We start from the raw sequence: 12,845 nt of genomic DNA on the forward strand, positions 1-12,845 counted from the left end.
AATCTAAAATAATATTTGATAAAAATTCTGAAAACTCAGATAAAAATTCAGAAGACACAAAAATAACCCTGTTCATTCAGGAATGAGGACAATTTAATGCCTTTTAGCACATTTTTGAGAAATTTGTGGATGATTAAAATCTTAAAATGTTGTGATCCTCCTGTGGCTGTGAGGTGTCAAACCTGCTGTAGGAGATCGTTCAAGCACAATTTATTGTACACTAATGTTAATGCTGCTGTCAGAAATCAATTCTCTGATGTTTATTTCACTTTGTCCATTGTGCTGTTCAGTTCCATATTTTTTCTTCTCATTCTATCCTACAGTAATTTGGTGCAGATTGTCCTTTAAACTCTGTAACTTCCATCTATTATCTACTTTGTTCTCATCAAGAACTTCAACCAAAGTTTAAGACTAAATAGTATTATAAACTAGGATCTTTAAGGGATAAAGCTGAGAAGAAATACTCATTTCCACTTCATCAATCGGTGCAGAATAAACCCTTAAAGTTTGTGATTATTGTCCTGTAACAAAAAGAGGTTGGTAGCCTAACTGCCTTTTAACGTTTCATTGAAAAATAGCTTTATTTTACAGAATAGCCTTTACACATTTGAGAATTTGATAAACTTAACAATCTGTTCACTGAACTTTACTGAGATGATTCTGCTCTAAATCTCACAAAGAAAGAAGAAAATACTCCGAAGTTGAGGAAAAAATAGCAGTTTTGTGATCCACTCCACCAGCAGGAATTTAAAGCTCAAGAGGCTTCATCCACAACATCAGAGCTAAAAAGAAATAAACATGCAGAGTGGTGTAACATTGTTTCTTTTCTCTCTAATCCTGCTGCTGTGCTGAGGGAAAGACGCCCAGATTGATTTATTCCTAGTGTTTTGAATGTATTTTCTTGCAACACTTTAGCATGAAGGCTCAACAAAAATAGGAAATCAGGCAGTAGCAATAATAGTATCCTTCTTTCTCCAACTCTTCATAAGTGTCACTTAAGTTTGCATTTGCATGACAGCGGAACAAAGGCACGACTGTGTGCTGAATACTGTATGTATGACGCCTTGTACTCATTTGCTTCCTTCTTTTCAGCTTTCTTTCATCCATGTGATCTCCCTCTAGCTTGTTGAATATCTTCCTTTTTTTCCGTATCAGTTCTCTTTGAAATCTGTCTTTGATTGAAACAGTGGGGTTTAAACATCTCTGGGTGAAAGGGGGGACGCCGCCTTAAAAGCAAGTGCTCCATTTTCCTGCATCAAAGACGGCTCAGACATGAGTCAAGTGATGAGAGATGCAGGAAGGCAAATAAATAAAAGCACGTTTCTCTGAAAAAGCTGAGCTGCTGCCTGTAAAGGTGTCCGTTGACAGACAAGGCTGACTTCAGTATGGAAACTGCTTTGTTCCCGCTCCAGATGAGGGCACAATGAAGTCCAATTACGGATTATTTGGGTTTTTCTTCGCTGTGGGAGTGACGTTCCCCCCTTGTCTGACTCCTGCTGTGACACAGCAGCCCTTCTCCTCCATAAGTGTCTCGTCTTTGCGTATCTAAGCATTTCAGACTACTTTGCCGCACTCTTTCTGGGTTTAATTGCCATCACCATAAACAGAATAACCTCAGCGTTTTATTTTCCAGTTCAGACTTGATCTGCACATAAAGTTTGCACGGTTTTGGCACGTGAGTGCCGGGGACGGTGCGTGGAGCATAGGATGGTTGTAGACGACTGTGACAGTGCGGGGAGCTGAAATGTCACTGCTCTGATGAAAGTGCTTCCCTTTGGCAGAGTTTGTGTTTGAAGTCGCCCTGCAGGGAGAGCAAACTGACAGATCTGCTTCTGCGATCATGTGAATGAGCTTCTCCCTGTGACTGTTTGGGAGCCATTTCTGTTTAAAGGCTGTGCTGTCTTCGCATTGCTTTCTCGGTTTGCATCCCACAAACACACAGAATGTTGACAAACTGATGTTTTTTTCCTCCCATTTCTATTTCCGTGTTTATGACAGTCAGTGATACAAATGTGCAGTCTTACCTGGGTTTGTCAATGTTTTGCCTACTGAGCAAAAAAAAAAAAAAAATGCGATCAACTGGTGTAGTAAAGACACAACTGGAGGGAAACGAAATGATACAATGAGCAGACAGGGACAGCAGAGAGTACGACTGCTGCGACGTCCATAAATTGCACTAATAAGAAAAAGGATGAGAGAACAGGAAGCAGTAAAAGTGCAAAAGACACCGGCAGAATGGATTAATTATACAATTTGGAAGTGTTAGAGAGCAGCCTCACCCTGTCTGAGTAAGAGGAGGAGGGAATCAGCGTCATGATTAGGTTTGACTGTCTGGAAATGATCGTTTCCTGCAGCTAATTTTTGTCACGCTTCCTGTCGCAACAAAAGACATAACCTGATCGAGATTCTGGAATGAGAGCAGCTTAAAATCCCTCAATCAGTGGATGTATTAGTGCCAGCACAAATCTTTTTTTCTTTCCTTTTCATGAAAGCACATTAAAATTGCACCTAAATTGATTTCTAGGATGCCAGAACAGCGAGGTGCCAAATTAAATTGTGTTCCTGCAAATTAGATGTAATCCACATTTGCAGCAATCAGTCAGGATTCCGACTTTGGCTAACACTTTGCTTTGAAGCTTTGCTGGGAGTGTGCTGTAACTCAGAACTGTACGGTGTGCAGAAGGAAAGTGTCTTTGTTAGTCAGTGATTTTTATGACAGCAGCCTCTTCTGGTAATTTAGGGAGAAGGTTTGATTGTTCAAGATTATATTTCTGAAGTTCTTGTAAATTCTGCAGAAAGTGAGACTTAAAACTCTGACATGACTGTTGGAATGACAGTGTAACTGGCTGGTGGGCGTCTGGTTTGGGGACCACAGGATTTCCTCTCTTCTCTATGCGGATGATGTTGTCTTATTCCAGGGGTGCCCAAATCTGGGCCTCGAGGGCTGGTGTCCTATATGTTTTCCAACCAACCTGCCATTGAAGCTTTTATTTGCTAAAAGACTCCTGATCCAGGTAATCAGCAGCAGATGAGGCAAGACTTTTGGAAAACTAGCAGGATCTGGCCTTCTATGCCTGGATATGGACACCCCTGACCTATTTGCTTCATTGAGTCAAGACCTCCAGCATTTATTTTTTCATTTATTTTAATTTATTAGGAATAGTTCTTGGGATGTCGCATCTTGTTTTCGAAGGGTTTCTGCTTGTAGGTTTAACCCTTGTGCTATCTTATGTGGTCCAGATGACCCAAGCCTTACATTGACCTGTTATCCATCCCATAAAAAAATGTGGATGAAGGTGGACAGGATTTTATGTCTGCCACGGACAACAGTAAAAATAAAAAGTCATTGAAAAAAAAAGTTGGGGGGGGGGCTGTCCCAGATGGAGGGAGGAGTTTAAGCATATTGGGGTCTTGTTCAAAAGTAAGGGAAGTTTGGAGATCAACAGGCAATTGGAGCGGCGTCTGCCCTTATATTGTTGATATACCGGTCCGTTGTGGCGAAGAGAGAGCAAAGCTTTCTATTTACCTGTTGATCTTTGTTCCACTACTCACTCATGGTCATGAATGGAAGAATGAGGTCCTGCATACAAGCGGCCAAAATAAATGTCACTCCAGGCATTTACAGACACAAAGGTTCTCTTAACCGCTTTATTTGGTGTCTCCAATGTCTCCAATTAACAAACGACTGTTACAAGAAGCTTCCTCCAGAGGGTGGCTGGGCGCTCCCTTAGAGGTGGGATGAGAGCTCAGAGTAAAGCCGCTGCTCAGGCAACTGGTCCGTATGCCTCCCTGGGAGGTGTCCTGATCATTTCCCACCAGGTGGAGACCCCAGGGTAGATCCAGGACACACTGGAGATCCCCAAACTGGCCTGGAAACGCCTCAGAACCCCCCAGAGGAGTTGGAGGAGGAGGAGTCTGGGAAGCATCTCTGCTTAGACCCGTTGAAGCAGAAGAAAGTGGATGGATGCATGGACTTTATATGTCCTGCACTTCCAGACTTAAATTAGTTTACAGATGATCCAGTAAAGCAACACAGTGAAGGTTTTTAGAATTTTTGCTTCAAGCTACAAGTAAAAATCATTTAACATTTGCATTTTATTTAGCTGGAAAAAGTAAGTTTGTTGCCCCTGATGTATCACTGGTAATTGGGTTTCTTTTTCATGTTTTAGCTGCTGGCAACTGTTTCTTTCTCAAAAAGGAAAACTTACTCATTTCAGTCACAGCTTTACATATTTTGTTATTTGTTCTCATTAGACGGTTATGAGCGTTTTATCATTTTTATTGAGAAATCAACGTATTTGGATCCACAAGAACACAATACAGATTAACACTCATTACTAAACATCAAAAGTTCGAAACTTTTTCATTGAAAACCTGTTCAAATTAATAAATAATTCTTCAGAATTCTTGAAAAATATAAGAATATTTACAGAAGTCTTAGCATGAAATTGGCTCTGAATCTTAGTAGTTGCTGGTTGTGCTCGTTCAAATTTTAACCAGTATTGGGGTTTTTTCTTCATCTATATTTTTAGTTTGTTTCTTTGGGATTTTATGTTCAGAGCTGCTTTATTATTTTAGTTTCTATATCCATTTTTCATGACGTAAACTCACAGCAGAAAATCTCAGTGATTAACGTCCTCACAGTTTGTTCTTTCAAACTTCTGTTTCTTTATTGCGGCCTGAACTTTAAAAAGAGGCATTAAGGGAAAAAAAACAGTTTTTAACGAAAGAATTATTCATAGCTGTTCATTTTGAACAAATTCAAAATGCTTTGTTAAAAAAAATGGTATAACTCTGCTGGAGAGCCTTTATTTTTTAACGGAAATTACTTTTTTATTGTGAAGCAGTCACAGCAAGTTTTCTGCCGTTTTGCTCTGAAAGACAGTCTGAAATGTTTCATCTGAGAAAAGTGGCATAGTGTGCAAAGCTTTACAGCTGGAGTGAAGCAAAGGAAGACGGCAGAGACCTTCACATGCTAACTCAGGTCTTTGGTTGTGGCAGAAAATTGAGCGACGGCTTCTGATGGCTGTTAGAATTTGTGACAGGGTGTGTGGCTCAGATCAGAACCTAAAAGATTATTACATCAAATAGTTTTCTGCTCCAGTTAATGGGATGTCGGGTCCCGGCGTCAGGCTGTGAGAGCTCGCTATTTTACTGTCTCTGACCAGGTTTTTTCGGCAGCTGCAGCTAATGATGAGAGTCTCTTTGACATATTTGGCTGATCATTGTTTAGCATTCCTCACCATTTTGCTGCGCCCCGTCATTGTCACGTAATGATAAATAATGTAGAGGTAAGAGGAGCCGTGATCTCTCATTAGTGCATGTATGCATACATATGCATGCAAACAGAGCATTGGAAATGATGATGGGGAATTAATCTTTGGATAATTGCGTGAGCTGTCGGAGTCATTAGTAGTCCTCCAGCCTGCTTCTGTAATGCCTCACAGAATCAGGCTGCATTATGAGGATCTGTCCCTGTCTCAGCATGGGCTGCCTTCACTTTATTGGCCGTTTAATTAGATGGATATTTGCTGGATCCACATGTGCAGAGATGGTCGAAGCTGCTCTCTAACGAATGAAACGAAACACAAGCGTCCTGTTGGGAAACTTGAAACTTCTGCTGTGGAAATTAAAAGCTCTTTCTGAGACATTACAGTCCTAAATGACTCTAAAACTATTGTATATAAAACTATAATTTTTTTTCCTCTCAAGATTAATAATATAGTAAAAACAATAAAAAATGCAGGTGACAGGCCATAGCCAACACTTATATACCTATAAGTAGTGCTGGGGCAATATGGAAAAAAAATATTACGATATAAATTGTTTTATATCACAATAACGATATATATCACAATATAAAACAATAAAGTATATTTTCAGTTATTAAAAAAGCTCTCGCTAGTTTTACTTTGAAAACAGGAAGCTTCACTGACTCTTTATTTTGAAGATTTGTTGACTTCCGGTTACAGTAACGCCGCTCATTTGACTTTGTTTTAGTTCATATATTAAAATCCAGCATTTTTCTGTATTTCAGACCAATCAATATTTTACTACATGATAATTTACTATACTCTACTATATTTAAAAAGATTGTGAATCTGGGATTTGGACGTCGCAAATATTCATACTTGAATTTTCAGGAGCAGATAATGAGAATCCGAGTGTTCATATACTTGTTACAGTGCTGTTCCAGAGCTTTGGTTTATCTCTTATTAAACAGTCAGTCAGAGTGTAGTTTGTGTAGAAATCATACAGGCATCCTATGGTGACCTATGTATCCTTGCACACCTCATGCATGCAGCATTAGTACATGGTCAGTAAGAATCCAGATTGCCCACCTCACTAACGGCTAGAGTGCAGCATAACTCCAGGGTTCCATATATTTTAATATGTTGATGCTGCAGATGTAGTCCAAAACTAACATGGTGGAGAATCTGATCATTCTCGCCCTGAACTTTGTTTTTCTTATTGGTATCAAGTAGAGCTGTCAGGCGATTAAAAATTTTAATCGCGATTAATCACATTTTGTCCTGAGTTAACTCGCGATTAATCGCAACTTAAAATGTGGCCTTTTTTAAAGGAAAAAAATGTGTGCTTCTTGGAATTTAGCAGTTCTACATTAATTATGAAAACAAGAATGACAAAATTAATAGTTTTCATCAGAAATACTTTATTTTGTAACATTGTATTGAGATAAACTTTCTTAACAATAAAAGGCTGTAACATAAAATGCCTAACAAAAGCCCAAGTGCAAGTGAAGGGCATTTTAAATTCAAAACTTCAATCAACGTTCAGTAAAATAAAATAAAAAACATCAAAAATAACATTTCCATAACACTTTCATGTTCATTTTTTGTCAGGACCAAATCTTTTCCTCCTCTGCTGAACTACATTAATAAATGAAATAGAGGTTCATCATTACCAATTAACTTTTGTTTTTTAAAACATTAAAGACTGAGAAAAGCGGGATACACTGTGGATAGTTTGACAGTCTGTTACTGCCGCCGCGTTCTCTGGCTGCAGCTCGATGCAGCGACGTGTCCAGCGGAGCTCACGATGAATATGCCGGCAGACAGACCGCTATGCTGGGGCTGGATCACACTTAAACCTCCAGAACATTTAAAACGTCCCCCGGTGCGCTTGCTGTTCGGAACGTCGGGGGTCCGCAGCTCTCGGGACGCGGCGCCGGACGCGAGCCGGTACCACCAGACGTGGTACTGGATGCGAACCGGAGCGGGTTAGGGTGCAGGAGCTCTCCAGGTCCTAGCGCCGGCCGGTTTTAGCTCGCAGCTAAACCCGCCCGTGATCTAGTGAGAGCAGCCGGTGAGTTAAAGGGCGGAACGCCCACGCGTGCGGTATGGAAGGGCACGTATGAGAAAACCCGCGATTAATGCGTCAAAAAAATTGCCGGTGTCAAGCACATGTCAGATTTACGCGTTTTTAACGCGACAAATCTGACAGCCCTAGTATCAAGACAATAATAAAAATGTCCTCTAATTTAATTCGTATTTTGAGTTTTTCTTCCTTGAACAATGTGACACAGCATGTCATCAAACTGGGTTACAAAGAGATGGAAGTACCGCTGAAAGCGCCCATCATTTAGATGCAGTTCCTGCAGTAGCTGGTGAACGCAGCATGAGACTCTGCTCTGCTGGTGTTTTACTGTTTTATTGTTTGGGTTTGCTTGTATCTGGTGTTTATTTAGACTTTATGCTTTTTACCTTTAATTGTTTTAATATCTTTGTTATTTGTTTATGTTTTTGAGCTTTTAATGCACTGGACTTTGTTTGACTGAGGTCATCTTAAGGCGCCATATTGAACTTAAACTTCAGAAATAAATAAACTTGCTTTCTCAACAGCATTTGTCTTTCCATGGGTTCCATGTAGTGGTGAGGCTAAAACTTTGATGGTAGCTCCTTCCGCACACATCTGGAGCATGAACTTTATGAGTCGGGAATTTAAAAGGCAATGGACATGAATCTGACGAGCGAATTGCATTCGGTGTGAACGCAGCATAAAATGTAACATTTCCAGCTTTACCTTCCAGCTTTACAAGGCTGATGCCCCTGATTTCATACAGAGTTTACCACTGATTGATTTTTGTTTTTGGAGAGACTTCACTTATTGTCTTTATAGCAGCACCTGAAAAATGCACTGCAGATATCAAAAAAGATAAATACCTCACATACTAGTACTAGATATAACAATAAAATACAACAAAAGCTCAGCATTGTGTCCTCACTGGCTCTCAAGCTTTCTTGCCTTGTGGTTGTTTTTTTGTGTGTGTGTGTGTGTTTACTTATTTATTTGTTTTTTTTCTCTTACTTGTTTATTAAACTATGAATCTCTTGGTGTTGTTTCCATAGTAAAGATTGGAAAAAAGAGAAAAATGAACCGAAACAACATCCAGGAGTTCATACTGAGCAACATTCCGAGTTCTGTTGCATCTTCTGTGCTCCACATATCCACACATGCAGCTGCTGAAAGAGTTTGCTTTAAAACAGAATTTTATATTAACAGACCCGTTTTCTAACTTAAACAGCGAGTTCTTAAATGTATTTTAGAGCCTAGTAACTCTATAGGGATTCTCGTTCAATCCCAGTGGTATTATGGGATTAATAAACATTATTAGTTTAGAGATTAGAGACCTTAAACGATGGAGTCTTTTTAATGTTTTACAATTGCAACGTCTTTAATTACAATTGATCTGGTGCTGACGGCTGTTCAGGCTGCCTGTCAGAAAATGTGTTCCACTTATATAACGTTTTGTTTTGCTCATCTACTTTGTCTTTTTCTAAAACGAGGCCACAGTTTCCGTCTGATTCTAGAGAGGCCAAATACGGGCAGAATGTTGAACGAAAAATATCAGGAATTAAAAAATAAAAGATGCTTAATAAGAAATAAAAAGATATTTATACCTTTAATATCTGGAGTTAACAAAGCATGGAGCAACCACACAAACAAGCATGCAGCTTCCAGTGGAGGTTTTTGAAGCTTTGACCTCCTCTCTGGATTGTAAACATCGCAGCAGTAAAACCACTGGGGCCATGTTGGCATATTGATTAGTCTATGATGCTCTCAGCAGGGCCTGTGTGCTGAGATGAGCCTCTGGGGGGATGTGGTTGGATCCGACTACCTTCAGGGCATCTGTTGAATCAGCATCACACTCTGTCCAGAGCCTTTATAGCTGCTGAGGAGACTGCGTTCCTTAATCCTGACCTCAGTGGTCTACACGCCTTTTCTTCCTCACAGGTTATATTTTCCTTATTTAATAGTATAAATCTATAAATCTGGAGCTACGTTCACACCAGGCATGAGTGGTGCATTCAAGAACACAGTAAACAGGCATTCTTAAACGCAGTGATCACCCAGGACTTTCGGTACCCGATACTAGCGCATATTAGGGGTGTAAGAACATATTGATTCAGTGAAATATTGTGATACTTTGCTTAGTAATACTTGAAAGAATTAAAAAATATTTTAAAATTACACATTTTAAAAGAGTTAATTCTAACTGATATCTCAGCTTCTCTTGTTGCTACAGTAATTCACAATGTCATTTTTTAAAATTTATTAATATTCAGATAATTATTAAGTCATAATTAAAAGAAAGTGAAATGTTTTCTGGGAGTAACTTTGGATTTATATTGGGATATGTATCATATTATGATATGTGTATTGCAATACGTATGTAACACACATGTGTGTGTTTTCATAGACTTTTTTTTTCAGAAGTGTTGGCTTGTCATGTGGATTTCTGAACGTTGCATTATTTCAGCCATCTATTTTACCTCAAGACCCAGGAGCTTAGTTAGTTAGATTTGTGCAAAAGTTTTACATTCAACACTTTAACTAACTATCTCATAAAAAATACAATTTTCTTCTAGTGTGAATAATTTCACAGTGACACGTACAGTATTAAAAATTCACCAGTCGACACTGCTACAAATAAAATGTCAGTCTCTGACCTTTTCTAAGGTTTTCTTGGAATTACAAACACATTTTTGATTCTTTTCATGTAATTGTTATTTCAGGCTTTTCTACATAGAGCTGAAACCTCGATCAAGTAAAAGACTCATAAAAACATTTGGTGGACTCTACTAATCTTATTGTTTTCAAATGAAAACATTGAAATTCAGATGTGAATTTGCTTGCAGCATTTACATTTTGGCACACTCCATTGTCTCCCACTCATATTTATTACATTTCTGCACTGAGTAGTTACACAATCATCATCAATCGGTTTTGTAGCTATGCCTCATCTATGTCCATAGCTCGCAAGAATAAACTGCTTTTGCATTGGGTTAAAAGAGACATTTTAATCAACATAATCCATGTAATGAATCAATCAAGTGGCTCAGCTTGCAGTAAAAATCAGATCAGTTTGCAGCTCATTTATTAAGAAAACGTCATCATCTTTGCACATATCTCTGTGTTTCTGCTATGATCCTCCTCTGTGTGTTTCTCCCTTAAACAACAGTGGAATCGAACAAGTCTCTCCTCTGATCTGAACTGTCTGAAGTTTGAGAGTCTTCCGGCTAAACTAATTACTTAGTGATAACCGATCTCGGTCTAGAATTTCATTGTTTTTTGCTTTGCCTATCTTGTATAAACAGAAGGTCTAATCTGCATTTCACACAATTTACTGTTTTTGTAAACCAGTTTAGGCACAGACAGATAAATGGAGGAAGCACCCGTCCTGTTCTGTTTTATTTTATTCCTTAAATGAATCCCAGAATGCACCTGGGCTTATCTGAACAAAAATGTCAAACCTGTCAGAAAGGTGTGCATTTTGCGTGCAAAAATAAATTGTTGACATCACTTTTAGACTAAAAGAGTTTTTTTGTTTAAAAGTCAAAATGTTTCTGTGATAGCCTTTGGTAAACTTCATTTATTTAGCTTTCCTCTGTAAATTCTGCTGTCGTGGTTCATGATTTAAGGCTGACACATTTTTCCAGTCCTCAGTGAGAAGTGGACGACTGTCAACTGCACGTCATGGAAGATAAGACATCAACGCCGCTTGGGTTGAGTGTTGCATACGAAGCATCAAAATGCATTTCATGGAAGCTGATGGAGAGGCTCTTCGTCAGGAAAAGTTTGGATCCAGATTTTTGCATTTAGTATAAAAACAGAATCTACTGTAGACGAAGGAAAATGATCTCATTAAAGGAACATAGATGAACATAGGTTTTTGACTAAATAGCTGTAGAGTCAAAAGTGAAAGTCCCACTTTGATTGTGTTTTGATCTATTATAAAAACGAATATTATAATTTATTAGTCGACTTTGTATTTTTTTTTTTTTCATTTTTATTTTTTTTTTATGTTTTTGCACACTTAATCTCCGTTGGCGTGTTGTTATGGTACCAGAGTCTTCCTACAACTTCCTGTGACATCACTACTGACCCGGATTAGCAATACTGCACATGTGTGTCAAAGACAATGGAAGATGCAGCATTAGAAAGCATGCACTTTAGTTTTGAGATAAAAACAAACAAACAAACAAACAAACAAACGTGAATAATCAATTGACTTTAAAATTGGTCGTCAACTATTTTAACTGTCGATGCGTGACTGATCGACTAATCGTAGCAGCTCTAATTATTAAAGTGTTTCCAGTGGTCTTTTAATGATTTTGCCGTTTTAATATAAAAAAAGATTTTTTTTTTTTATTATTATTATTATTATTATTTTAAATATTGTTTCTGCAAAACGGCAGTACTCAGGAAGAAATTCTAGTTGGCACAGAACAACCCCGCCCCCTTTCCCTCCACATTGATTGTCCGTATATCGGGGGTGGGGGGAATAATCGGTTGTTAGATGCATCGATTATGATCCATAAATGATTCTAAATCATTTTATGAATTTTAAATAATCAAACAATTAAAATAACTTGAAGTAAAAGTAACAAGCAGAACTAAACACTGGACCTTTTTTTCTCTGACAAAAATGGCTGAACCGGCAGATAGTGTCCAATTACCGTTCCGACTTCAGAGTTGATGGCCAGTTGGCTTTGGATAAAAGTCAAGGTGTGTGCTTGTTTTGTTGGACCAATATTCAGTATATAGGGAGCACAACAAGTTTTCAAAATCCCATTGTACGGCTCCATATGGAGGAGGAGGAGGAGGGTGGAAACCATTCAGGTGCTACTGGTGTGAATGTGGCTTCAACAAATTTGCTGAAAGCACTTCCAGCTGTCATAGCAACATTTTGGATATCCTAGTAAAACTTCCACCATTGGTAAAAAAAAGGCTCAGCGAATAACAAAGTCAGTGAGAGATTTTAAAGCAAAGCCCTTGGTGGAGACTCAGAACTTCCAAATGTTACTCCAAATATTAGAGCCGAGACACACATCCTTTCCCATCACTTCTTCACCGACACAGGCTAAGCTGAAGTCATGGCAACGGTTGTGAAAGTCAATAGGATAGCATTAACATCTGACGCTTAGGCCTCAATCGCCAAAGAATAAAACTGCCCAATAGCTGCTCATAAAAACTCATGTCCTCCAAACTCATATGACTGAAAACTGCATTGATAAAAGGGTCACAATTGAATCGTTGCCACCTCAATCATGAGGTGCCTAAAGATTCCCAACCTTACTGTTTACACGCTCTAGCACTAGCTTACAGCCCCTCAACCCAATATTACTAGTGCAAAGAAAACGGAGACCAATATTGGAGGTATCCAGATGTAAAGTTTGGATCCAGACGAGGAAAACAAAGACATACATGGATCTAGTCATCTACAAGGCCATCAGACTATGAAACCTATCCAATCTTTTTGCTCCTGTTTCCCCACGATTTCAATAAAGACAAGCTCAAACGAAATTTTAAGCTTAAATTTC

The 12,845-nt window shown here is 38.7% G+C and overlaps 1 protein-coding gene across 2 annotated transcripts in view; it reads left to right on the plus strand.

The window, feature by feature from the left end:
- Window positions 1-12,845, plus strand: part of asic2 (acid-sensing (proton-gated) ion channel 2) — a 351,589-nt gene that overhangs the window by 88,576 nt on the left and 250,168 nt on the right. The window lies entirely within an intron of this gene.

The sequence above is a fragment of the Oryzias melastigma genome, linkage group LG8 (genome assembly GCF_002922805.2).
Source record: "Oryzias melastigma strain HK-1 linkage group LG8, ASM292280v2, whole genome shotgun sequence".
NCBI classification, from domain to species: Eukaryota; Metazoa; Chordata; class Actinopteri; order Beloniformes; family Adrianichthyidae; genus Oryzias; species Oryzias melastigma.